Below are 26261 nucleotides of genomic sequence, written 5' to 3'. Positions count from 1 at the left end.
AACATACACTCTTTATATTTTGTAAAATGTCCCTTTTAAACCAGACATAGATCTATTCTACTTTGCTTTAATTCACCCATCACCATTTGCCTCCTTGAAAATTCTCTCTTAAAAGGGTTTTCCTCCCTCCAGGCATCTACCATATCTTTACTCTGCATTAAACCTTTTAAACATTTCCTAGAAGTATCTTCTTTAAACACCATATTTTTAGCCATGTCTAATCTAGTACATTTCACATTAAAATCACCCACCATTATACACTTCTCAATACATAAAGGCTTCAACATCATAAAAACCTCTTTTCTTTCCGTTTCCACATTTGGAGCATACACGTTAACTAGTCTAAATTTATCATTTTGAAGTGTAAAATCAATCCCTAATACCCTCCCCTCACCATCATTTTGTATTTGTTTTATATTGCACATCCACCCTTCTCTAATCAACACCGCTACTCCACGGGCTTTTTGTGTGCCATGATTAACATATATTTCTTTGTCCCAAATCCTCTTTATATCGCCCATTATATCATCTGTCCAGTGCGTCTCTTGCAGACATACTACTTGTGCATTCACAACACTCATCACTTGTTTAAACTTGTCCATATCCCTCAAACCATTACAGTTCAAGCATGCAATGCTTAATACTTCACTCATTATGAAAATAATAGAAAATAATAACATAAACATAAACATGTCTCTTGATTAGATTAACGTCTTACTTTTTTGCGTTGCCTTCTCCACCTTCCCCTTTTTTCCTCTTAAGCACATTTGAGACAGTTTCTTTTGTCCCTGTTGAGTCCATTATGTCCACCAAGATAGCCTCCTGTACAATCATCTCTTCTTCCCCTTCTCCTTCTCCTTTTCCACCTTGTACTCCCGCCGACGCTCCTTCTTTTCTCAATCCTCTTTCATGTTGACTTTTGCTCTCATCCTTCTTGTCTCTCCCACCACCGCTGGTTGAGATTTCGTTATCCATCCCAGCTCTTGCGTTATTCCGCTCTCCGCTACTTTTTTCAGATCCTCCTGCTTCCAGAATGCCTTCCAGCTCGCTCCACTCCTCACCTCCATCCTCACCACTTGATATTTGGGTCTCTCCCACTTCGCCATACAGGTCAATAGAGTCTCCAGCCTCCTCTCTGTCGTCATCTTCTTCACTGTTACACACACACAGGTCGTTCTTCTTCCAGCACACAGTGCAGTTCCCTTCGTTGCACTCCCGTGCATAATGCCCTTGTCCACCGCACTTATAGCACCTGAAATTCGGACACTCTTTGACAATGTGTCCTGGCTGTATGCACAGGCGACACACCTTTACTTGCCTGTCGTGCAATACTCGAAAGTGCTCTGTTCCACCCACTGTTTCAAATTTTGTCGAGTACGGAAGCGATTTTACCTTCTCCGTAAACTTGACTTTCAGGAACCTCGTCCCATCAGCAATTCCAGTCCCTGGCCACATCCTCCTTTTAAGTGTCGACGCTGGTGTAACTCCCCAGTCTATTAGCTTCTTTATTATCTCCTCGTCCGTGATGTACGTGGGTAGGTTCAAAAAAGAAACCACAGTCTCACAGTTATTTATCTCCTTTGCCAGTATGCTCCCACTTCGGATTTTTATTCCATCAAGCAACTTCTTCTTTCCTTTCTCCTCCTTCATGGTCAATTCGTACTCCTTGGGATTTTTATATCTGCAACCAATGACTTCACCACACTCTTCTTTTACTTTCCGCAATAATTCCATCATCGTAATTCTTTCATTTCCAACAATCTCTACCATCACTGTTAGTTTCTTCTCATAACTTCGACCTGTTTCTTTGTTTCCATCTTCCATTCTCCTCACCGGCCCCTTGTCCTTCTCTTTGTTTGCCTCCATTTTGCCCGTAGCTCCTCGCGTGTAACTCCACCACCAGAATCACCCCAAACAGCAGCGTGCTGTTTGGGGAGAAACCCCACACCAACTTATAAATTTCTTAAATTATATTCCAGTCCCAAATCAGAAAAAAAATTTAAATAAAAGAAAGGATTTCTCCAAACAAACTTTCCGGACTTTCCTGCACGGAATCTACTGACTTCCTGTTCAGCTCGCTAGCGCTACCAAGGTGGTATGGCCGTAAGCGAAATCTGCTGCCAAAATCTGGCTATTTGAAAGGTTAGAACATTAGTGAAGTAAACAATAAAGCTTACAGCACCTGGTATTCCCAGGCGGTCTCCCATCCAAGTACTAACCAGGCCCGACCTTGCTTAGCTTCCGAGATCAGACGAGATCGGGCGTGCTCAAAGTGGTATGGCCGTAAGCGAAATCTGCTGCCAAAATCGGGCTATTTGAAAGGTTAGAACATTAGTGAAGTAAACAATAAAGCTTACAGCACCTGGTATTCCCAGGCGGTCTCCCATCCAAGTACTAACCAGGCCCGACCTTGCTTAGCTTCCGAGATCAGACGAGATCGGGCGTGCTCAAAGTGGTATGGCCGTAAGCGAAATCTGCTGCCAAAATCGGGCTATTTGAAAGGTTAGAACATTAGTGAAGTAAACAATAAAGCTTACAGCACCTGGTATTCCCAGGCGGTCTCCCATCCAAGTACTAACCAGGCCCGACCTTGCTTAGCTTCCGAGATCAGACGAGATCGGGCGTGCTCAAAGTGGTATGGCCGTAAGCGAAATCTGCTGCCAAAATCTGGCTATTTGAAAGGTTAGAACATTAGTGAAGTAAACAATAAAGCTTACAGCACCTGGTATTCCCAGGCGGTCTCCCATCCAAGTACTAACCAGGCCCGACCTTGCTTAGCTTCCGAGATCAGACGAGATCGGGCGTGCTTTTTTTATTTTATTTTTTTATTATCAAAAATATCAAAATAATTTTACATTTCACAAAGAAAATACATCATTACAACAATTAGCATGTTACATTGAATACACTGGTAATTGCTCAAAAGTTGATGTTCATTTTCTTTCCATCATCCACATTTATCAGGTCACAATCCTTTAAAAAATACTCTTCAAAAACATCCTCCTCCACATACTTCCACATCAGGTAAGCATTTTTCCTCAGCACCTGTTTGAACATTGTACATATTTCCACATTTTTCCCTTCATTAAACGCTAAGTTCCTCCTTGCCCATACTGCGTATCTTGCATGGCTCAATATGTAGTTACAAAGATTAACTTTCTTATCTTTATTACCCACAGAATCTCCAAATAAAAACAGTGTTTTCCACTCATCTTGCCCAACATTTTTCCCCCAGTTCTCCTTTAATATTTCTTTTAACTTTCCATGGAAGTCCTCAAGTTCTCTGCACTCTAAAAATATATGCATCAGTGTCTCTGGAGCAGATTTACACACATCACAATCCCTACTTATGTTCCTATTTATCTGGTGAAGTACCACTTTCGTGTAAATTCTGTTGTGTCTTAACTTAAAGTCCAAGTTTTCACACTCAAGTCCATTGTATTTCACACACAGATTCTTCCAAATTTCTTTGACATTTAAACCAGGGAACACCTTCTGCCACACAATTTCTGATGCTGGTACTTTTATCTCCTTTTTCAACATGAACTTATACATCATATTAGTGGACACTCCTTCCAGTAATTTTTCCCCATCACCTCCATCAAAATACAAAACTGGCAATCCCCACTCCCCAGGTTTAACAGTTTCGTTTTCAATTCTCTTTGTCCAGGCTCTGGGCAAGCTCATTTTGATGTTTTCACACATCGAGTCCACTTTTGACATTTCAATATCATCATTCCATCCCACAACACAATCATATATAGCTCTATTAGGTAAAAACCCTCTTACGTACTCGTATGCTAGATCTTTTACTTGTCTCACTCCTGCTTTTATATACAACTTGTCATAAAACATTCTCTCTTTCATTTTAATTCTTGGATTTAAAAAAATTGGCTGATTTAAAACTTGATTTATATTCTCACATTCAAATTTTACATTTCCTAAAACTTCTGCCCATGCACTAAGCACTTCCTGGTAAAACAGCGGCACTTTATCATACATTGGCTTTTTTAGTACCATAAAAAGCCCTTCTTCCCCACACCCACTACATTTGTCCAACACCTCCTTCATATAACCCTTCCATCCATACTCCTCTTTCCCACATAAATACTTTTTCACCACTTTCACCCTTATTGCCTTCTTTTTAACTTCTAAATCAATCAATTCTAATCCTCCTTCTTTTTTGCTCGCGATTAATGTTTTCCTTGCTATTTTCACTCCCTTCCCTCCCCACATAAAATCATTCGTTATTTCAGTCACCTCATTCATTACCCATTGTGGCAAATCAACTGCACCTAAAATATAGTTACATTTGGAAAGCAATAAAGAGTTCACCAGCATGACTTTCCCTCTTAACATAACTTCCCTTAATTTCCAAAATTGGAGTTCTTGTTTAATTTTATTTAAAACCCCTGTCCATGTGGCATCCCTTGCATTCTTAGCATTTTCTCCAATCTGCACACCTAAAATATTAACATAACCCAATGTAGTTTTAAAAGGTATATCAAACCCTCTTAAGTCTACCCCTCCTATGCTCATTATTTCAGACTTTTCTACATTTATTTTTGCTCCTGACGCTTTCCCATATATTTCTATGTGCCCCATTATCTTTTTTATACTCTCTACATCCCTAATCGTAAATGTCGTGTCATCCGCATATTGGTGTATCACACTCTCACAACTGTTTGGAATTTTAATGCCCCTTATCTTTTTATCTGCTCGTACCATTATCGCTAACGGTTCAACCGAGATTGAGTATAGCAATGCAGACATCGGACATCCTTGTCTCACTGATCTCTCGAGCGGAAAAGGGTCTGTTAAAACTCCATTTACCTTCACACAACTTTGGGCTTTACTGTATAACAGACTTATCCATCCCAGCATTCTATTCCCGAACCCAAATCTCCTCATTGTTTGTTCTAAAAAGTCGTGTTCCACTCTATCGAATGCCTTGTTTAGATCTACACATAAAATTATTCCACCTTCCCCATCCTCCCCCATCCTGCACACAACATCCCTTACTGTGCAAACTGTGTCGGTTATATCCCTTCCTGGGATGCTATAGGCCTGATTTGGTGCTATTATGGTCCCTATTACTTTCTTTAGTCTGTTTGCTAAAATCTTTGTTAAAATTTTATACTCTGTGTTTAAAAGACTTAGAGGCCTATAATTTTCTAATTTGAGCGGACTCCCTTTATTTTTATAAAGAATCGTTATCATCCCTGTACACATAGATTTTGGCACTTCTTTTTTGTCCTCCATCTCCGTATACATTCTCAACAATATCGGTGCCAAAATTTTCATAAAAGTTTGATAAAATTCATGTGTTAAACCATCCGCTCCTGGGCTTTTATTTGGCTTTGTCTGTCTGATTGCCTCTTCTACCTCTTCTAGAGTTATGTCTCCCTCACACAACTCCCTATCCCCATCCTTAAGACTTATATTTACATGATCTAATACCTTATCTATATCATCTTGTTTTACATTCCCTTTCTTAAATAAATTACTATAAAACTCTTCTACCCTTTCTATTATTTCTACATAATCCGTAACTTTCCCCCCTTCTCCATTTTCCAACTCCGTAATGAACTTTCTCCCCTGTTTTTTCTTCTCTAAATTCATAAAATATTTTGTACATCTCTCTCCTTCTAAAACATATTGTGCCCTACTTCTTATTTTTGCACCTTCACATTTTTCTTTTTCACACACCTCAATTTCTGCTTTTATCTGACAATAATGTTCCTTTGTATATTCAGGATTATTTTCAATTTTCCCGGCTTCTTCCTCCAATAACCTATACATATTGCCTAGTTTGCATTTTCTCATGTAATTCCTCTGTTTAGAGTATCTAATACTTACTCTTTTTATTTCCTTTTTTAATATACCCCACCATTTACATATATTTTCTTCGTATAAGTAGTTTTCCATTTCATCCTTAATACATTTCTCTATTCTTCTTCTGTACGCATCTTCCCTCAATAAGGCAGAATTTAAACACCACGTACCCCCACCTTTTATTTTTGAGTTTCCCCCTAATTTGACTGTCATTACTGCATGGTCACTTATACCTTTAAAATTATAACATACACTCTTTATATTTTGTAAAATGTCCCTTTTAACCAGACATAGATCTATTCTACTTTGCTTTAATTCACCCATCACCATTTGCCTCCTTGAAAATTCTCTCTTAAAAGGGTTTTCCTCCCTCCAGGCATCTACCATATCTTTACTCTGCATTAAACCTTTTAAACATTTCCTAGAAGTATCTTCTTTAAACACCATATTTTTAGCCATGTCTAATCTAGTACATTTCACATTAAAATCACCCACCATTATACACTTCTCAATACATAAAGGCTTCAACATCATAAAAACCTCTTTTCTTTCCGTTTCCACATTTGGAGCATACACGTTAACTAGTCTAAATTTATCATTTTGAAGTGTAAAATCAATCCCTAATACCCTCCCCTCACCATCATTTTGTATTTGTTTTATATTGCACATCCACCCTTCTCTAATCAACACCGCTACTCCACGGGCTTTTTGTGTGCCATGATTAACATATATTTCTTTGTCCCAAATCCTCTTTATATCGCCCATTATATCATCTGTCCAGTGCGTCTCTTGCAGACATACTACTTGTGCATTCACAACACTCATCACTTGTTTAAACTTGTCCATATCCCTCAAACCATTACAGTTCAAGCATGCAATGCTTAATACTTCACTCATTATGAAAATAATAGAAAATAATAACATAAACATAAACATGTCTCTTGATTAGATTAACGTCTTACTTTTTTGCGTTGCCTTCTCCACCTTCCCCTTTTTTCCTCTTAAGCACATTTGAGACAGTTTCTTTTGTCCCTGTTGAGTCCATTATGTCCACCAAGATAGCCTCCTGTACAATCATCTCTTCTTCCCCTTCTCCTTCTCCTTTTCCACCTTGTACTCCCGCCGACGCTCCTTCTTTTCTCAATCCTCTTTCATGTTGACTTTTGCTCTCATCCTTCTTGTCTCTCCCACCACCGCTGGTTGAGATTTCGTTATCCATCCCAGCTCTTGCGTTATTCCGCTCTCCGCTACTTTTTTCAGATCCTCCTGCTTCCAGAATGCCTTCCAGCTCGCTCCACTCCTCACCTCCATCCTCACCACTTGATATTTGGGTCTCTCCCACTTCGCCATACAGGTCAATAGAGTCTCCAGCCTCCTCTCTGTCGTCATCTTCTTCACTGTTACACACACACAGGTCGTTCTTCTTCCAGCACACAGTGCAGTTCCCTTCGTTGCACTCCCGTGCATAATGCCCTTGTCCACCGCACTTATAGCACCTGAAATTCGGACACTCTTTGACAATGTGTCCTGGCTGTATGCACAGGCGACACACCTTTACTTGCCTGTCGTGCAATACTCGAAAGTGCTCTGTTCCACCCACTGTTTCAAATTTTGTCGAGTACGGAAGCGATTTTACCTTCTCCGTAAACTTGACTTTCAGGAACCTCGTCCCATCAGCAATTCCAGTCCCTGGCCACATCCTCCTTTTAAGTGTCGACGCTGGTGTAACTCCCCAGTCTATTAGCTTCTTTATTATCTCCTCGTCCGTGATGTACGTGGGTAGGTTCAAAAAAGAAACCACAGTCTCACAGTTATTTATCTCCTTTGCCAGTATGCTCCCACTTCGGATTTTTATTCCATCAAGCAACTTCTTCTTTCCTTTCTCCTCCTTCATGGTCAATTCGTACTCCTTGGGATTTTTATATCTGCAACCAATGACTTCACCACACTCTTCTTTTACTTTCCGCAATAATTCCATCATCGTAATTCTTTCATTTCCAACAATCTCTACCATCACTGTTAGTTTCTTCTCATAACTTCGACCTGTTTCTTTGTTTCCATCTTCCATTCTCCTCACCGGCCCCTTGTCCTTCTCTTTGTTTGCCTCCATTTTGCCCGTAGCTCCTCGCGTGTAACTCCACCACCAGAATCACCCCAAACAGCAGCGTGCTGTTTGGGGAGAAACCCCACACCAACTTATAAATTTCTTAAATTATATTCCAGTCCCAAATCAGAAAAAAAATTTAAATAAAAGAAAGGATTTCTCCAAACAAACTTTCCGGACTTTCCTGCACGGAATCTACTGACTTCCTGTTCAGCTCGCTAGCGCTACCAAGGTGGTATGGCCGTAAGCGAAATCTGCTGCCAAAATCTGGCTATTTGAAAGGTTAGAACATTAGTGAAGTAAACAATAAAGCTTACAGCACCTGGTATTCCCAGGCGGTCTCCCATCCAAGTACTAACCAGGCCCGACCTTGCTTAGCTTCCGAGATCAGACGAGATCGGGCGTGCTCAAAGTGGTATGGCCGTAAGCGAAATCTGCTGCCAAAATCGGGCTATTTGAAAGGTTAGAACATTAGTGAAGTAAACAATAAAGCTTACAGCACCTGGTATTCCCAGGCGGTCTCCCATCCAAGTACTAACCAGGCCCGACCTTGCTTAGCTTCCGAGATCAGACGAGATCGGGCGTGCTCAAAGTGGTATGGCCGTAAGCGAAATCTGCTGCCAAAATCGGGCTATTTGAAAGGTTAGAACATTAGTGAAGTAAACAATAAAGCTTACAGCACCTGGTATTCCCAGGCGGTCTCCCATCCAAGTACTAACCAGGCCCGACCTTGCTTAGCTTCCGAGATCAGACGAGATCGGGCGTGCTCAAAGTGGTATGGCCGTAAGCGAAATCTGCTGCCAAAATCTGGCTATTTGAAAGGTTAGAACATTAGTGAAGTAAACAATAAAGCTTACAGCACCTGGTATTCCCAGGCGGTCTCCCATCCAAGTACTAACCAGGCCCGACCTTGCTTAGCTTCCGAGATCAGACGAGATCGGGCGTGCTTTTTTTATTTTATTTTTTTATTATCAAAAATATCAAAATAATTTTACATTTCACAAAGAAAATACATCATTACAACAATTAGCATGTTACATTGAATACACTGGTAATTGCTCAAAAGTTGATGTTCATTTTCTTTCCATCATCCACATTTATCAGGTCACAATCCTTTAAAAAATACTCTTCAAAAACATCCTCCTCCACATACTTCCACATCAGGTAAGCATTTTTCCTCAGCACCTGTTTGAACATTGTACATATTTCCACATTTTTCCCTTCATTAAACGCTAAGTTCCTCCTTGCCCATACTGCGTATCTTGCATGGCTCAATATGTAGTTACAAAGATTAACTTTCTTATCTTTATTACCCACAGAATCTCCAAATAAAAACAGTGTTTTCCACTCATCTTGCCCAACATTTTTCCCCCAGTTCTCCTTTAATATTTCTTTTAACTTTCCATGGAAGTCCTCAAGTTCTCTGCACTCTAAAAATATATGCATCAGTGTCTCTGGAGCAGATTTACACACATCACAATCCCTACTTATGTTCCTATTTATCTGGTGAAGTACCACTTTCGTGTAAATTCTGTTGTGTCTTAACTTAAAGTCCAAGTTTTCACACTCAAGTCCATTGTATTTCACACACAGATTCTTCCAAATTTCTTTGACATTTAAACCAGGGAACACCTTCTGCCACACAATTTCTGATGCTGGTACTTTTATCTCCTTTTTCAACATGAACTTATACATCATATTAGTGGACACTCCTTCCAGTAATTTTTCCCCATCACCTCCATCAAAATACAAAACTGGCAATCCCCACTCCCCAGGTTTAACAGTTTCGTTTTCAATTCTCTTTGTCCAGGCTCTGGGCAAGCTCATTTTGATGTTTTCACACATCGAGTCCACTTTTGACATTTCAATATCATCATTCCATCCCACAACACAATCATATATAGCTCTATTAGGTAAAAACCCTCTTACGTACTCGTATGCTAGATCTTTTACTTGTCTCACTCCTGCTTTTATATACAACTTGTCATAAAACATTCTCTCTTTCATTTTAATTCTTGGATTTAAAAAAATTGGCTGATTTAAAACTTGATTTATATTCTCACATTCAAATTTTACATTTCCTAAAACTTCTGCCCATGCACTAAGCACTTCCTGGTAAAACAGCGGCACTTTATCATACATTGGCTTTTTTAGTACCATAAAAAGCCCTTCTTCCCCACACCCACTACATTTGTCCAACACCTCCTTCATATAACCCTTCCATCCATACTCCTCTTTCCCACATAAATACTTTTTCACCACTTTCACCCTTATTGCCTTCTTTTTAACTTCTAAATCAATCAATTCTAATCCTCCTTCTTTTTTGCTCGCGATTAATGTTTTCCTTGCTATTTTCACTCCCTTCCCTCCCCACATAAAATCATTCGTTATTTCAGTCACCTCATTCATTACCCATTGTGGCAAATCAACTGCACCTAAAATATAGTTACATTTGGAAAGCAATAAAGAGTTCACCAGCATGACTTTCCCTCTTAACATAACTTCCCTTAATTTCCAAAATTGGAGTACTTGTTTAATTTTATTTAAAACCCCTGTCCATGTGGCATCCCTTGCATTCTTAGCATTTTCTCCAATCTGCACACCTAAAATATTAACATAACCCAATGTAGTTTTAAAAGGTATATCAAACCCTCTTAAGTCTACCCCTCCTATGCTCATTATTTCAGACTTTTCTACATTTATTTTTGCTCCTGACGCTTTCCCATATATTTCTATGTGCCCCATTATCTTTTTTATACTCTCTACATCCCTAATCGTAAATGTCGTGTCATCCGCATATTGGTGTATCACACTCTCACAACTGTTTGGAATTTTAATGCCCCTTATCTTTTTATCTGCTCGTACCATTATCGCTAACGGTTCAACCGAGATTGAGTATAGCAATGCAGACATCGGACATCCTTGTCTCACTGATCTCTCGAGCGGAAAAGGGTCTGTTAAAACTCCATTTACCTTCACACAACTTTGGGCTTTACTGTATAACAGACTTATCCATCCCAGCATTCTATTCCCGAACCCAAATCTCCTCATTGTTTGTTCTAAAAAGTCGTGTTCCACTCTATCGAATGCCTTGTTTAGATCTACACATAAAATTATTCCACCTTCCCCATCCTCCCCCATCCTGCACACAACATCCCTTACTGTGCAAACTGTGTCGGTTATATCCCTTCCTGGGATGCTATAGGCCTGATTTGGTGCTATTATGGTCCCTATTACTTTCTTTAGTCTGTTTGCTAAAATCTTTGTTAAAATTTTATACTCTGTGTTTAAAAGACTTAGAGGCCTATAATTTTCTAATTTGAGCGGACTCCCTTTATTTTTATAAAGAATCGTTATCATCCCTGTACACATAGATTTTGGCACTTCTTTTTTGTCCTCCATCTCCGTATACATTCTCAACAATATCGGTGCCAAAATTTTCATAAAAGTTTGATAAAATTCATGTGTTAAACCATCCGCTCCTGGGCTTTTATTTGGCTTTGTCTGTCTGATTGCCTCTTCTACCTCTTCTAGAGTTATGTCTCCCTCACACAACTCCCTATCCCCATCCTTAAGACTTATATTTACATGATCTAATACCTTATCTATATCATCTTGTTTTACATTCCCTTTCTTAAATAAATTACTATAAAACTCTTCTACCCTTTCTATTATTTCTACATAATCCGTAACTTTCCCCCCTTCTCCATTTTCCAACTCCGTAATGAACTTTCTCCCCTGTTTTTTCTTCTCTAAATTCATAAAATATTTTGTACATCTCTCTCCTTCTAAAACATATTGTGCCCTACTTCTTATTTTTGCACCTTCACATTTTTCTTTTTCACACACCTCAATTTCTGCTTTTATCTGACAATAATGTTCCTTTGTATATTCAGGATTATTTTCAATTTTCCCGGCTTCTTCCTCCAATAACCTATACATATTGCCTAGTTTGCATTTTCTCATGTAATTCCTCTGTTTAGAGTATCTAATACTTACTCTTTTTATTTCCTTTTTTAATATACCCCACCATTTACATATATTTTCTTCGTATAAGTAGTTTTCCATTTCATCCTTAATACATTTCTCTATTCTTCTTCTGTACGCATCTTCCCTCAATAAGGCAGAATTTAAACACCACGTACCCCCACCTTTTATTTTTGAGTTTCCCCCTAATTTGACTGTCATTACTGCATGGTCACTTATACCTTTAAAATTATAACATACACTCTTTATATTTTGTAAAATGTCCCTTTTAACCAGACATAGATCTATTCTACTTTGCTTTAATTCACCCATCACCATTTGCCTCCTTGAAAATTCTCTCTTAAAAGGGTTTTCCTCCCTCCAGGCATCTACCATATCTTTACTCTGCATTAAACCTTTTAAACATTTCCTAGAAGTATCTTCTTTAAACACCATATTTTTAGCCATGTCTAATCTAGTACATTTCACATTAAAATCACCCACCATTATACACTTCTCAATACATAAAGGCTTCAACATCATAAAAACCTCTTTTCTTTCCGTTTCCACATTTGGAGCATACACGTTAACTAGTCTAAATTTATCATTTTGAAGTGTAAAATCAATCCCTAATACCCTCCCCTCACCATCATTTTGTATTTGTTTTATATTGCACATCCACCCTTCTCTAATCAACACCGCTACTCCACGGGCTTTTTGTGTGCCATGATTAACATATATTTCTTTGTCCCAAATCCTCTTTATATCGCCCATTATATCATCTGTCCAGTGCGTCTCTTGCAGACATACTACTTGTGCATTCACAACACTCATCACTTGTTTAAACTTGTCCATATCCCTCAAACCATTACAGTTCAAGCATGCAATGCTTAATACTTCACTCATTATGAAAATAATAGAAAATAATAACATAAACATAAACATGTCTCTTGATTAGATTAACGTCTTACTTTTTTGCGTTGCCTTCTCCACCTTCCCCTTTTTTCCTCTTAAGCACATTTGAGACAGTTTCTTTTGTCCCTGTTGAGTCCATTATGTCCACCAAGATAGCCTCCTGTACAATCATCTCTTCTTCCCCTTCTCCTTCTCCTTTTCCACCTTGTACTCCCGCCGACGCTCCTTCTTTTCTCAATCCTCTTTCATGTTGACTTTTGCTCTCATCCTTCTTGTCTCTCCCACCACCGCTGGTTGAGATTTCGTTATCCATCCCAGCTCTTGCGTTATTCCGCTCTCCGCTACTTTTTTCAGATCCTCCTGCTTCCAGAATGCCTTCCAGCTCGCTCCACTCCTCACCTCCATCCTCACCACTTGATATTTGGGTCTCTCCCACTTCGCCATACAGGTCAATAGAGTCTCCAGCCTCCTCTCTGTCGTCATCTTCTTCACTGTTACACACACACAGGTCGTTCTTCTTCCAGCACACAGTGCAGTTCCCTTCGTTGCACTCCCGTGCATAATGCCCTTGTCCACCGCACTTATAGCACCTGAAATTCGGACACTCTTTGACAATGTGTCCTGGCTGTATGCACAGGCGACACACCTTTACTTGCCTGTCGTGCAATACTCGAAAGTGCTCTGTTCCACCCACTGTTTCAAATTTTGTCGAGTACGGAAGCGATTTTACCTTCTCCGTAAACTTGACTTTCAGGAACCTCGTCCCATCAGCAATTCCAGTCCCTGGCCACATCCTCCTTTTAAGTGTCGACGCTGGTGTAACTCCCCAGTCTATTAGCTTCTTTATTATCTCCTCGTCCGTGATGTACGTGGGTAGGTTCAAAAAAGAAACCACAGTCTCACAGTTATTTATCTCCTTTGCCAGTATGCTCCCACTTCGGATTTTTATTCCATCAAGCAACTTCTTCTTTCCTTTCTCCTCCTTCATGGTCAATTCGTACTCCTTGGGATTTTTATATCTGCAACCAATGACTTCACCACACTCTTCTTTTACTTTCCGCAATAATTCCATCATCGTAATTCTTTCATTTCCAACAATCTCTACCATCACTGTTAGTTTCTTCTCATAACTTCGACCTGTTTCTTTGTTTCCATCTTCCATTCTCCTCACCGGCCCCTTGTCCTTCTCTTTGTTTGCCTCCATTTTGCCCGTAGCTCCTCGCGTGTAACTCCACCACCAGAATCACCCCAAACAGCAGCGTGCTGTTTGGGGAGAAACCCCACACCAACTTATAAATTTCTTAAATTATATTCCAGTCCCAAATCAGAAAAAAAATTTAAATAAAAGAAAGGATTTCTCCAAACAAACTTTCCGGACTTTCCTGCACGGAATCTACTGACTTCCTGTTCAGCTCGCTAGCGCTACCAAGGTGGTATGGCCGTAAGCGAAATCTGCTGCCAAAATCTGGCTATTTGAAAGGTTAGAACATTAGTGAAGTAAACAATAAAGCTTACAGCACCTGGTATTCCCAGGCGGTCTCCCATCCAAGTACTAACCAGGCCCGACCTTGCTTAGCTTCCGAGATCAGACGAGATCGGGCGTGCTCAAAGTGGTATGGCCGTAAGCGAAATCTGCTGCCAAAATCTGGCTATTTGAAAGGTTAGAACATTAGTGAAGTAAACAATAAAGCTTACAGCACCTGGTATTCCCAGGCGGTCTCCCATCCAAGTACTAACCAGGCCCGACCTTGCTTAGCTTCCGAGATCAGACGAGATCGGGCGTGCTCAAAGTGGTATGGCCGTAAGCGAAATCTGCTGCCAAAATCGGGCTTTTTGAAGAAAAATTTAAGAGACTCTTTCAGGGTTTCTGAAGAAACTCAGAGAGACTATTTCAGGCTTTTTGAAGAAACAAAGAGACTATTTCCGCCTATTTGAAAAGCTCATTGACTCTTTTTTTTTTTTAAACAATAAAGCTTACAGCACCTGGTATTCCCAGGCGGTCTCCCATCCAAGTACTAACCAGGCCCGACCTTGCTTAGCTTCCGAGATCAGACGAGATCGGGCGTGCTCAAAGTGGTATGGCCGTAAGCGAAATCTGCTGCCAAAATCGGGCTATTTGAAAGGTTAGAACATTAGTGAAGTAAACAATAAAGCTTACAGCACCTGGTATTCCCAGGCGGTCTCCCATCCAAGTACTAACCAGGCCCGACCTTGCTTAGCTTCCGAGATCAGACGAGATCGGGCGTGCTCAAAGTGGTATGGCCGTAAGCGAAATCTGCTGCCAAAATCGGGCTATTTGAAAGGTTAGAACATTAGTGAAGTAAACAATAAAGCTTACAGCACCTGGTATTCCCAGGCGGTCTCCCATCCAAGTACTAACCAGGCCCGACCTTGCTTAGCTTCCGAGATCAGACGAGATCGGGCGTGCTCAAAGTGGTATGGCCGTAAGCGAAATCTGCTGCCAAAATCGGGCTATTTGAAAGGTTAGAACATTAGTGAAGTAAACAATAAAGCTTACAGCACCTGGTATTCCCAGGCGGTCTCCCATCCAAGTACTAACCAGGCCCGACCTTGCTTAGCTTCCGAGATCAGACGAGATCGGGCGTGCTTTTTTTTTTTTTTTTTTTTTTTTTTTTTTATTATCAAAAAGTACAAAAATAATATTTACATAACTCATATTTCATACCCAATATTCTCAAACTTATTTCATATTAGGTTCTTTTCACATTTACAACATATACTTTGAATTTAAGCCATATTACCTCACTCAAAAAAAACACAAAGATAAAACTAAATAAATAAAAATAAAAAATTAAAAATTAACCAACTTAAACATTATCATTTTTTCTCAAAATTTTAAACTTAACCCTTCTTTTGTACTTATAAATCCACTTTCTTCTACAAATGCTCTTTCAAATTCATCTTTGCTTAGGTATTTCCACATTGTAAACACATTCTTTCTAACAACACTCTTGAAAACATCAATCACATCCACTTTCTTTCTTTCAAAGTATGCCATATTCCTCCTCAGCCATATTGCATACCTTGCATTACTCAAAATTAAATTCCATAAATTCACCTTCTTATCCTTTTAATTTGTACTTTCACCAAATAAAAACAGTTTTTTCCACTCATCCCCTACTAACTCTTTTCCCATTCCATCTTTTATCAGTTTTTTCATTTTTTCATGGAACTCCTCAAGCTCCTTGCACTCAAAGAAAATATGCATCAGAGTTTCTGGCTCTGTCTCGCACATGTCACATTCTCTACTCACATTTCTGTTTATTTGATGAATAACCACCTTCGTGTATATTCTATTGTGTCTCAGTTTGAAGTCCAAATTCTCACAGTCCAATCCGTTATATTTTACATTTAAGTTTCTCCATATTGTCTTTTCTTTCAAGCCAGGAAAAACTCTTGGCCACACCGCCTCTGATGCAGGCATTTTGATTTCCTTTTTCACCATTATTTTGTATATCGTTTTCACATTTATTTCCCACAAAAACTTTTTTTTCTCATTTTCCACAATATACATTTCAGGCATTCCCCAATATCCCACTTTGGCTGTTTCTCTTTCAATCCCTTCTACCCACTTTTCAGGCAGGCTTTTTTTAATGTTTTCACATTCACCATCCACTTTTGCTTTCTCAATTTCATCATCCCACCCCACCACACAATCATATATTGCCCTATTCGGTAAGAAACCTTTCACATATTCGTATGCCAAGTCTTTTACTTTCCTTACCCCCGCTCTCATGAATAGCCTGTTGTAGAGCATTTTCCCTCCCCTCCTTATTCTTGGGTTCAAGAATATTGGCTGATTGTGTACTTGGTTTATGTTTTCACATTCATAGTTTACATTCACCACAAACTCAGCCCATGCAATAAACACTTCTTGATAAAATAAAGGCAGCTTTTCTATCATTGGCTTTTTTAACACCATGAACACTCCTTCTTCACCACAACCTCCACCTTCATTTAAATATTTTCTCATATACCCCTTCCATCCATATTCTATTTTGCCACATAAATACTTTTTTATTGTTTTAACTCTTATTGCATTCCTTTTTACATTTAAATCTATCAACCTCAAACCCCCCTCGCTGTAATCTGCAATTAATGTTTTTGATGATATTTTCACCCCTTTCCCACCCCACACAAAAGTATTCACAGCCTCTTTTATTCCATTTAACACCCAGTCTGGTAAATCAATTGCTCCCATCACATAATTACATTTAGTTAACAATAAAGAATTAACCACTACCACCTTGCCTCTTAGCCTTAATTCTCTTAGTCTCCAAAACTGTAATACTTGCTTGATTTTATTTAGCACTCCCGACCATGTTGCATCTCTTGCCTCTTTTGCATCCTCTCCTATATTTACCCCTAGAATTTTTATAAAGTCTTTCGTGATTTTAAATGGAACATCAGCCCCTTCAACCATCACTCCTCCAATACTCATTATCTCAGATTTTTCCACATTTATTTTTGCACCTGACGCTTTCCCATATTTTCCTATCTGTTTCCTTATTTTGTTTATGCTCTCTATGTCCCTAACCGTAAACGTAGTGTCATCTGCATATTGATGTATTACACTCAATCCCCCATTTGGTATTTGGATACCTTTTATCTCTTCATCTTTTTTGATAAGTATCGCCAGCGGCTCGGCTGTTATTGAGTACAATAATGCTGACAGCGGACAGCCTTGCCTAACTGACCTCTCTAACGGAAAGGGGTCAGTTAATATCCCATTAACTTTTACACAACTTTTAGCATTCTCATATATTAATTTTATCCACTTTTGCATCCTATCCCCAAAACCAAATTTCGCCATCACCTGTTCTATAAAGCTGTGTTCCACCCTGTCAAAAGCTTTATTTAAGTCTATCGATAAAATCAATCCCCCTTTTCCATCTTTCCCCATCCCCTCTACTACATCCCTAATTGTGCAAATTGTATCTGTGATGTCTCTTCCCTTTATACTATAAGCTTGGCTTGGTGATACTATTGTCCCAACAACCTCTTTTATCCTATTTGCCAATACTTTTGTCAGAATTTTATAATCAGTATTTAAAAGAGTTAACGGTCTATAATTTTCTAGCTTCATTGGACTCCCTTTGTTTTTATATAATAGTGTGATTACTCCTAGTCCCATAGACTCCGGCATTTCCCTTCCCTCTTCCATACTTCTATAAACCTTCCACAGTATTGGTGCTACAGTCTCTATTAAGGCCTTATAAAATTCATGCGTTAATCCATCCGAGCCTGGGCTTTTATTTTTTTTGGTCTGTTTTATAGCTTCTTTTATTTCTTCGATACCTATGTCTCTTTCACATTCATTTTTTTCCCCTTCACTTAGCCTCACACTCACAGTATTTAAAACTTCCTCTACACATTCCTGTTTTACCCCTTGTTTCTTAAATAGTCCCCTGTAAAACTGTTCTACTTCACTTATTATCTCCACATAATCAGTAATCTTGTCACCTTTTTCGTTTTCCAGTTCTGTTATATGCTTTTTCCTCTGTTTTTTCTTTTCTAAGTTCAAAAAGAACTTTGTGCTTCTTTCTCCCTCTAACGCATACTGCGCTCTACTCCTTATCATTGCACCCTTACTTTTCTCATTTTCATATTCTTCTATCTCTGCTTTTATCCGCAAAAAATGCTCTTTATCTTGCTCTGGATTTCTTTCTAATTTTTCTGCTTCCCTCTCCAGTTCATTTTCCATTGCCTCAACTTTACTCCTTCTCATAAAATCCCTTTGTTTTGCATATCTAATACTCCTTTTTTTGATTTTCTCTTTCATTTTTTCCCACCACTCACATATGTCTTCTTCAAATAATGAGTTTTGCATTTCATAATTTATGCATTTTCTGATGTTTTCTTTATACGCCTCTTCTTTTAGCAAGTCAGCATTCAAACACCAGATTCCCCCTCCCCTCTCTTCCCTGATTACACCCATCTTTACCATCATCATAGCATGGTCACTCAACCCTACAAACTTATATTTAACATTTTTAACATATTTTAACATTTCCCTTTTGGTTAAACAAAAATCTATGCGGCTTTGTTTCAAAACCCCCATCACCATTTGCCTTCTGGAGAATTCTTTTTTATAGGGATTCTCTTCCCTCCATGCATCAACCATGTCCTCATTTTGCATCCACTCCAACAAATATTTTCTGGAAACATCAGACTTAAAGTTTGCGCTGCATGAAGCGTCCAGTCTTGTGCACCATACATTAAAGTCCCCAACAATTATCCAATTTCCTTTGCACAACGGCTTAATTTCTTGGAATAGTTCTTTTCTTTCGTTTTCTGTATTTGGCGCATATATATTTATCAGCCTGAAGAGTTCATTTTGAAACACAAATTCGGTCACTAAAATTCTCCCATTACTATCCTTATATACTCCCTTCGCACTATTAACCCTCCCTTCTTTTATCAAGGTTGCCACACCACGTGCATTCGCATTACCATGATTGACAAAAACTTCCCCTTGCCATCTCTTTTTTATCTTTTCCATTATGTCATCAGACCAGTGTGTCTCTTGTAGACAGAGTATATCACCTTTAAGTACTCTCTTCACACTCTCCAACTTATTTCCGTCTCGTAGTCCATTGCTATTCAGACAAGCAATGTTCATAATTCCCCACATAGCAAAAAATATGTTTTTTAAAACATTGACACTCATTTTGATCCATCCAAGCACTTACTTTCTGCCTTTTGATCCACCCTTTCTTTCTTCTTTCTTTTCTTCTGCACTCTTTGCCCCTCACTTGTGTCCATTTCCTCCTCATCGGCTTTAGCAGGACTCTCTGGCACCTCTTTCTTTCCTCCACCTCCTTCCGTCTGTGGTTTTTCTCCTCGCCTTTTCGTTTTATCACCCTCCTGGCTCTCGCCTCCGCCTTTTGCCGTCTCCCCTTCTCCATCTTCACACTCCACGTCATTCGTTGCCATCTCCTTACCAGGTACCTCTTCCCTCTCTTTCTTTTTTCTCTCTCTCTCTCGCCGCCTCTGCCCTGGAGCCTCCTCCTCTTGACTGCTCACGCTCTCGGTCTCTCTCCACTCCCCAGTTCTCTCTTTTCCACTCCATGTGCCTGTTCTCTCTTCTCCTCCATTCGCTGCACCTTCCTCTCCTTCGCTCTCTACCTCCTCGTCCACCTCGTAGAGATCTGACTCCTCATCCATCTCCGCCGGCGTTTCACACACACACAGCCCAGGTCGCATATTACACATACTGCAGTTCACCTCCTTGCACTCTCTTGCGTAATGTCCCTGCTTGTCACATTTGTAACATCTGAAGCCAGGGCAGTCTCTGACAATATGCCCTGGCTGAATACACAAACGGCAGACTTTAACCTGCCTGTCGTGTATTACCCTAAAATGCTCCACCCCTCCCAATGTCTCAAACTTTGTGGAATACGGCAGTGACTTTACCTCCTCGTTGAACTTTACTTTTAAAAACCTTGTCCCGTCGGCGATTTCAGTTCCCGGCCACATTCTCCTCTTCACTCTTGAGACTGCTTTGACTCCCCATTCCGAAAGCTTGCTCAGAATCTCCTCATCCTGAATGTATGTTGGCAGACCCAGGAACGAGACCACCATCTCCAAACAGTCGACCTCTTTAGCCATCACTCTACTTTTCTTTATCCTCAATCCGTCGAGTAACTTTTCCTTTCCTTTTTCCTCTTCCATTGTCAACTCGTATTCTTTTGGTGTTTTGTATCTACACCCAATCACCACTCCGCATTCTTCTCTCACTTTCTTCAACAACTCCATCATCGTTATCCTTTCTTCTCCTTCTATTTCCACTAGCACTGTGAGCTTCTTTTCATAATTCCTTCCTCTTAGATCCAGTTCTTCATTTTTTTCTCTCACGCTCTTTCTTTGCAGGCCTCTTCCCACCTCCATTTTGTCATCCAGTGCTGTCACCATCTCCACACTTAAAGTATTTATCCCCAAACAGCAAGCGCTGTTTGGGGAGTAAATAACTCCACTGCACACAAGTTCCCCTTTTTAAAAAGTTTATATTCAGATCACGGCTTCTGTTTATAGTTCTCAAACTCACAGTTCTCTTTGTTTGCTCTCTCTCTCTGCTAGCTGTACCACTTCCTGCTTCCACTAGGGCGTGCTCAAAGTGGTATGGCCGTAAGCGAAATCTGCTGCCAAAATCGGGCTATTTGAAAGGTTAGAACATTAGTGAAGTAAACAATAAAGCTTACAGCACCTGGTATTCCCAGGCGGTCTCCCATCCAAGTACTAACCAGGCCCGACCTTGCTTAGCTTCCGAGATCAGACGAGATCGGGCGTGCTCAAAGTGGTATGGCCGTAAGCGAAATCTGCTGCCAAAATCGGGCTTTTTGAAGAAAAATTTAAGAGACTCTTTCAGGGTTTCTGAAGAAACTCAGAGAGACTATTTCAGGCTTTTTGAAGAAACAAAGAGACTATTTCCGCCTATTTGAAAAGCTCATTGACTCTTTTTTTTTTTTTTTTTTTTTTAAACAATAAAGCTTACAGCACCTGGTATTCCCAGGCGGTCTCCCATCCAAGTACTAACCAGGCCCGACCTTGCTTAGCTTCCGAGATCAGACGAGATCGCGCGTGCTTTTTTTTTTTTTTATCAGACGAGATCGGGCGTGCTTTTTTTCTTTTTTTCTTTTTTATTATCAAAAATATCAAAATAATTTTACATTTCACAAAGAAAATACATCATTACAACAATTAGCATGTTACATTGAATACACTGGTAATTGCTCAAAAGTTGATGTTCATTTTCTTTCCATCATCCACATTTATCAGGTCACAATCCTTTAAAAAATACTCTTCAAAAACATCCTCCTCCACATACTTCCACATCAGGTAAGCATTTTTCCTCAGCACCTGTTTGAACATTGTACATATTTCCACATTTTTCCCTTCATTAAACGCTAAGTTCCTCCTTGCCCATACTGCGTATCTTGCATGGCTCAATATGTAGTTACAAAGATTAACTTTCTTATCTTTATTACCCACAGAATCTCCAAATAAAAACAGTGTTTTCCACTCATCTTGCCCAACATTTTTCCCCCAGTTCTCCTTTAATATTTCTTTTAACTTTCCATGGAAGTCCTCAAGTTCTCTGCACTCTAAAAATATATGCATCAGTGTCTCTGGAGCAGATTTACACACATCACAATCCCTACTTATGTTCCTATTTATCTGGTGAAGTACCACTTTCGTGTAAATTCTGTTGTGTCTTAACTTAAAGTCCAAGTTTTCACACTCAAGTCCATTGTATTTCACACACAGATTCTTCCAAATTTCTTTGACATTTAAACCAGGGAACACCTTCTGCCACACAATTTCTGATGCTGGTACTTTTATCTCCTTTTTCAACATGAACTTATACATCATATTAGTGGACACTCCTTCCAGTAATTTTTCCCCATCACCTCCATCAAAATACAAAACTGGCAATCCCCACTCCCCAGGTTTAACAGTTTCGTTTTCAATTCTCTTTGTCCAGGCTCTGGGCAAGCTCATTTTGATGTTTTCACACATCGAGTCCACTTTTGACATTTCAATATCATCATTCCATCCCACAACACAATCATATATAGCTCTATTAGGTAAAAACCCTCTTACGTACTCGTATGCTAGATCTTTTACTTGTCTCACTCCTGCTTTTATATACAACTTGTCATAAAACATTCTCTCTTTCATTTTAATTCTTGGATTTAAAAAAATTGGCTGATTTAAAACTTGATTTATATTCTCACATTCAAATTTTACATTTCCTAAAACTTCTGCCCATGCACTAAGCACTTCCTGGTAAAACAGCGGCACTTTATCATACATTGGCTTTTTTAGTACCATAAAAAGCCCTTCTTGACTTGACTTGACTTGACAGACTTTATTGTCATTCAGAATACAACAAGTGCATACAGAACGAAATTTCGTTTGCATAGGCCACAAATTTCTTACAGTTTCAATTTTACAGTGTAAATGTTCATCCCAAAAATTTGTACAAACAGTTTATAATAAATATATAAATAGCAGAGTATAAATAATTTAGCCCTCTAAACATCTAACTCAATATTTGACAGTAGTCAAGTATAAAACCAGCAGTACTATGGATTATTTATTAGTATTTAACAGTCTGATGGCTTGGGGTACAAAGCTGTTGTAAAACCTGGAGGTCCGACACCGAATGCTGCGAAACCTCTTTCTGGAGGCCAGCGGACTAAACAGACCGTACTGGGGGTGAGAGGGGTCCCCGCAAATTTTCCTGGCCCGAGAGACACAGCGGTTCTCTGCAATGTCCTGAATGGAGGGAAGAGAGGTGCCGATGATTCTCTCCGCTGTCTTCACCACCCTTCTTACATCCTTCCAGTCAGAGGCCCTACAGCCTCCACACCACACTGAGATACAGCTGGTCAAGATGCTCTCTATGGTGCTTCTGTAAAATCTTCCCCACACCCACTACATTTGTCCAACACCTCCTTCATATAACCCTTCCATCCATACTCCTCTTTCCCACATAAATACTTTTTCACCACTTTCACCCTTATTGCCTTCTTTTTAACTTCTAAATCAATCAATTCTAATCCTCCTTCTTTTTTGCTCGCGATTAATGTTTTCCTTGCTATTTTCACTCCCTTCCCTCCCCACATAAAATCATTCGTTATTTCAGTCACCTCATTCATTACCCATTGTGGCAAATCAACTGCACCTAAAATATAGTTACATTTGGAAAGCAATAAAGAGTTCACCAGCATGACTTTCCCTCTTAACATAACTTCCCTTAATTTCCAAAATTGGAGTTCTTGTTTAATTTTATTTAAAACCCCTGTCCATGTGGCATCCCTTGCATTCTTAGCATTTTCTCCAATCTGCACACCTAAAATATTAACATAACCCAATGTAGTTTTAAAAGGTATATCAAACCCTCTTAAGTCTACCCCTCCTATGCTCATTATTTCAGACTTTTCTACATTTATTTTTGCTCCTGACGCTTTCCCATATATTTCTATGTGCCCCATTATCTTTTTTATACTCTCTACATCCCTAATCGTAAATGTCGTGTCATCCGCATATTGGTGTATCACACTCTCACAACTGTTTGGAATTTTAATGCCCCTTATCTTTTTATCTGCTCGTACCATTATCGCTAACGGTTCAACCGAGATTGAGTATAGCAATGCAGACATCGGACATCCTTGTCTCACTGATCTCTCGAGCGGAAAAGGGTCTGTTAAAACTCCATTTACCTTCACACAACTTTGGGCTTTACTGTATAACAGACTTATCCATCCCAGCATTCTATTCCCGAACCCAAATCTCCTCATTGTTTGTTCTAAAAAGTCGTGTTCCACTCTATCGAATGCCTTGTTTAGATCTACACATAAAATTATTCCACCTTCCCCATCCTCCCCCATCCTGCACACAACATCCCTTACTGTGCAAACTGTGTCGGTTATATCCCTTCCTGGGATGCTATAGGCCTGATTTGGTGCTATTATGGTCCCTATTACTTTCTTTAGTCTGTTTGCTAAAATCTTTGTTAAAATTTTATACTCTGTGTTTAAAAGACTTAGAGGCCTATAATTTTCTAATTTGAGCGGACTCCCTTTATTTTTATAAAGAATCGTTATCATCCCTGTACACATAGATTTTGGCACTTCTTTTTTGTCCTCCATTTCCGTATACATTCTCAACAATATCGGTGCCAAAATTTTCATAAAAGTTTGATAAAATTCATGTGTTAAACCATCCGCTCCTGGGCTTTTATTTGGCTTTGTCTGTCTGATTGCCTCTTCTACCTCTTCTAGAGTTATGTCTCCCTCACACAACTCCCTATCCCCATCCTTAAGACTTATATTTACATGATCTAATACCTTATCTATATCATCTTGTTTTACATTCCCTTTCTTAAATAAATTACTATAAAACTCTTCTACCCTTTCTATTATTTCTACATAATCCGTAACTTTCCCCCCTTCTCCATTTTCCAACTCCGTAATGAACTTTCTCCCCTGTTTTTTCTTCTCTAAATTCATAAAATATTTTGTACATCTCTCTCCTTCTAAAACATATTGTGCCCTACTTCTTATTTTTGCACCTTCACATTTTTCTTTTTCACACACCTCAATTTCTGCTTTTATCTGACAATAATGTTCCTTTGTATATTCAGGATTATTTTCAATTTTCCCGGCTTCTTCCTCCAATAACCTATACATATTGCCTAGTTTGCATTTTCTCATGTAATTCCTCTGTTTAGAGTATCTAATACTTACTCTTTTTATTTCCTTTTTTAATATACCCCACCATTTACATATATTTTCTTCGTATAAGTAGTTTTCCATTTCATCCTTAATACATTTCTCTATTCTTCTTCTGTACGCATCTTCCCTCAATAAGGCAGAATTTAAACACCACGTACCCCCACCTTTTATTTTTGAGTTTCCCCCTAATTTGACTGTCATTACTGCATGGTCACTTATACCTTTAAAATTATAACATACACTCTTTATATTTTGTAAAATGTCCCTTTTAACCAGACATAGATCTATTCTACTTTGCTTTAATTCACCCATCACCATTTGCCTCCTTGAAAATTCTCTCTTAAAAGGGTTTTCCTCCCTCCAGGCATCTACCATATCTTTACTCTGCATTAAACCTTTTAAACATTTCCTAGAAGTATCTTCTTTAAACACCATATTTTTAGCCATGTCTAATCTAGTACATTTCACATTAAAATCACCCACCATTATACACTTCTCAATACATAAAGGCTTCAACATCATAAAAACCTCTTTTCTTTCCGTTTCCACATTTGGAGCATACACGTTAACTAGTCTAAATTTATCATTTTGAAGTGTAAAATCAATCCCTAATACCCTCCCCTCACCATCATTTTGTATTTGTTTTATATTGCACATCCACCCTTCTCTAATCAACACCGCTACTCCACGGGCTTTTTGTGTGCCATGATTAACATATATTTCTTTGTCCCAAATCCTCTTTATATCGCCCATTATATCATCTGTCCAGTGCGTCTCTTGCAGACATACTACTTGTGCATTCACAACACTCATCACTTGTTTAAACTTGTCCATATCCCTCAAACCATTACAGTTCAAGCATGCAATGCTTAATACTTCACTCATTATGAAAATAATAGAAAATAATAACATAAACATAAACATGTCTCTTGATTAGATTAACGTCTTACTTTTTTGCGTTGCCTTCTCCACCTTCCCCTTTTTTCCTCTTAAGCACATTTGAGACAGTTTCTTTTGTCCCTGTTGAGTCCATTATGTCCACCAAGATAGCCTCCTGTACAATCATCTCTTCTTCCCCTTCTCCTTCTCCTTTTCCACCTTGTACTCCCGCCGACGCTCCTTCTTTTCTCAATCCTCTTTCATGTTGACTTTTGCTCTCATCCTTCTTGTCTCTCCCA

The 26261-nt window shown here is 39.1% G+C and overlaps 12 non-coding genes across 12 annotated transcripts; all 12 read right to left on the bottom strand.

Annotated features, from left to right (window-relative positions):
• Positions 1-2170: 2170 nt before the first annotated feature.
• LOC130099843 (5S ribosomal RNA) lies at positions 2171-2289 on the bottom strand. The gene has a single exon (XR_008808495.1). It is a non-coding gene; the product is annotated as a 5S ribosomal RNA (ribosomal RNA).
• A 61-nt stretch (positions 2290-2350) lies between these two features.
• LOC130099842 (5S ribosomal RNA) lies at positions 2351-2469 on the bottom strand. Its single transcript, XR_008808494.1, has one exon. It is a non-coding gene; the product is annotated as a 5S ribosomal RNA (ribosomal RNA).
• A 61-nt stretch (positions 2470-2530) lies between these two features.
• Positions 2531-2649, bottom strand: LOC130099841 (5S ribosomal RNA). Its single transcript, XR_008808493.1, has one exon. It is a non-coding gene; the product is annotated as a 5S ribosomal RNA (ribosomal RNA).
• Positions 2650-8249: 5600 nt separating this feature from the next.
• LOC130099840 (5S ribosomal RNA) lies at positions 8250-8368 on the bottom strand. Its single transcript, XR_008808492.1, has one exon. It is a non-coding gene; the product is annotated as a 5S ribosomal RNA (ribosomal RNA).
• Positions 8369-8429: 61 nt separating this feature from the next.
• LOC130099838 (5S ribosomal RNA) lies at positions 8430-8548 on the bottom strand. The gene has a single exon (XR_008808490.1). It is a non-coding gene; the product is annotated as a 5S ribosomal RNA (ribosomal RNA).
• Positions 8549-8609: 61 nt separating this feature from the next.
• On the bottom strand, positions 8610-8728 carry LOC130099837 (5S ribosomal RNA). Its single transcript, XR_008808489.1, has one exon. It is a non-coding gene; the product is annotated as a 5S ribosomal RNA (ribosomal RNA).
• Positions 8729-14328: 5600 nt separating this feature from the next.
• Positions 14329-14447, bottom strand: LOC130099836 (5S ribosomal RNA). Its single transcript, XR_008808488.1, has one exon. It is a non-coding gene; the product is annotated as a 5S ribosomal RNA (ribosomal RNA).
• A 61-nt stretch (positions 14448-14508) lies between these two features.
• LOC130099835 (5S ribosomal RNA) lies at positions 14509-14627 on the bottom strand. Its single transcript, XR_008808487.1, has one exon. It is a non-coding gene; the product is annotated as a 5S ribosomal RNA (ribosomal RNA).
• A 164-nt stretch (positions 14628-14791) lies between these two features.
• Positions 14792-14910, bottom strand: LOC130099833 (5S ribosomal RNA). Its single transcript, XR_008808486.1, has one exon. It is a non-coding gene; the product is annotated as a 5S ribosomal RNA (ribosomal RNA).
• A 61-nt stretch (positions 14911-14971) lies between these two features.
• Positions 14972-15090, bottom strand: LOC130099832 (5S ribosomal RNA). Its single transcript, XR_008808485.1, has one exon. It is a non-coding gene; the product is annotated as a 5S ribosomal RNA (ribosomal RNA).
• Positions 15091-15151: 61 nt separating this feature from the next.
• On the bottom strand, positions 15152-15270 carry LOC130099831 (5S ribosomal RNA). The gene has a single exon (XR_008808484.1). It is a non-coding gene; the product is annotated as a 5S ribosomal RNA (ribosomal RNA).
• A 5765-nt stretch (positions 15271-21035) lies between these two features.
• LOC130099830 (5S ribosomal RNA) lies at positions 21036-21154 on the bottom strand. The gene has a single exon (XR_008808483.1). It is a non-coding gene; the product is annotated as a 5S ribosomal RNA (ribosomal RNA).
• Between the last annotated feature and the right edge of the window lie 5107 nt (positions 21155-26261).

The sequence above is a fragment of the Rhinichthys klamathensis genome, unplaced genomic scaffold, assembly GCF_029890125.1.
Source record: "Rhinichthys klamathensis goyatoka isolate OS25496 unplaced genomic scaffold, OSU_Roscu_1.1 h1tg000236l_1, whole genome shotgun sequence".
NCBI lineage: Eukaryota > Metazoa > Chordata > Actinopteri > Cypriniformes > Leuciscidae > Rhinichthys > Rhinichthys klamathensis.
This window is presented reverse-complemented; position numbering and strand designations above follow the sequence as displayed.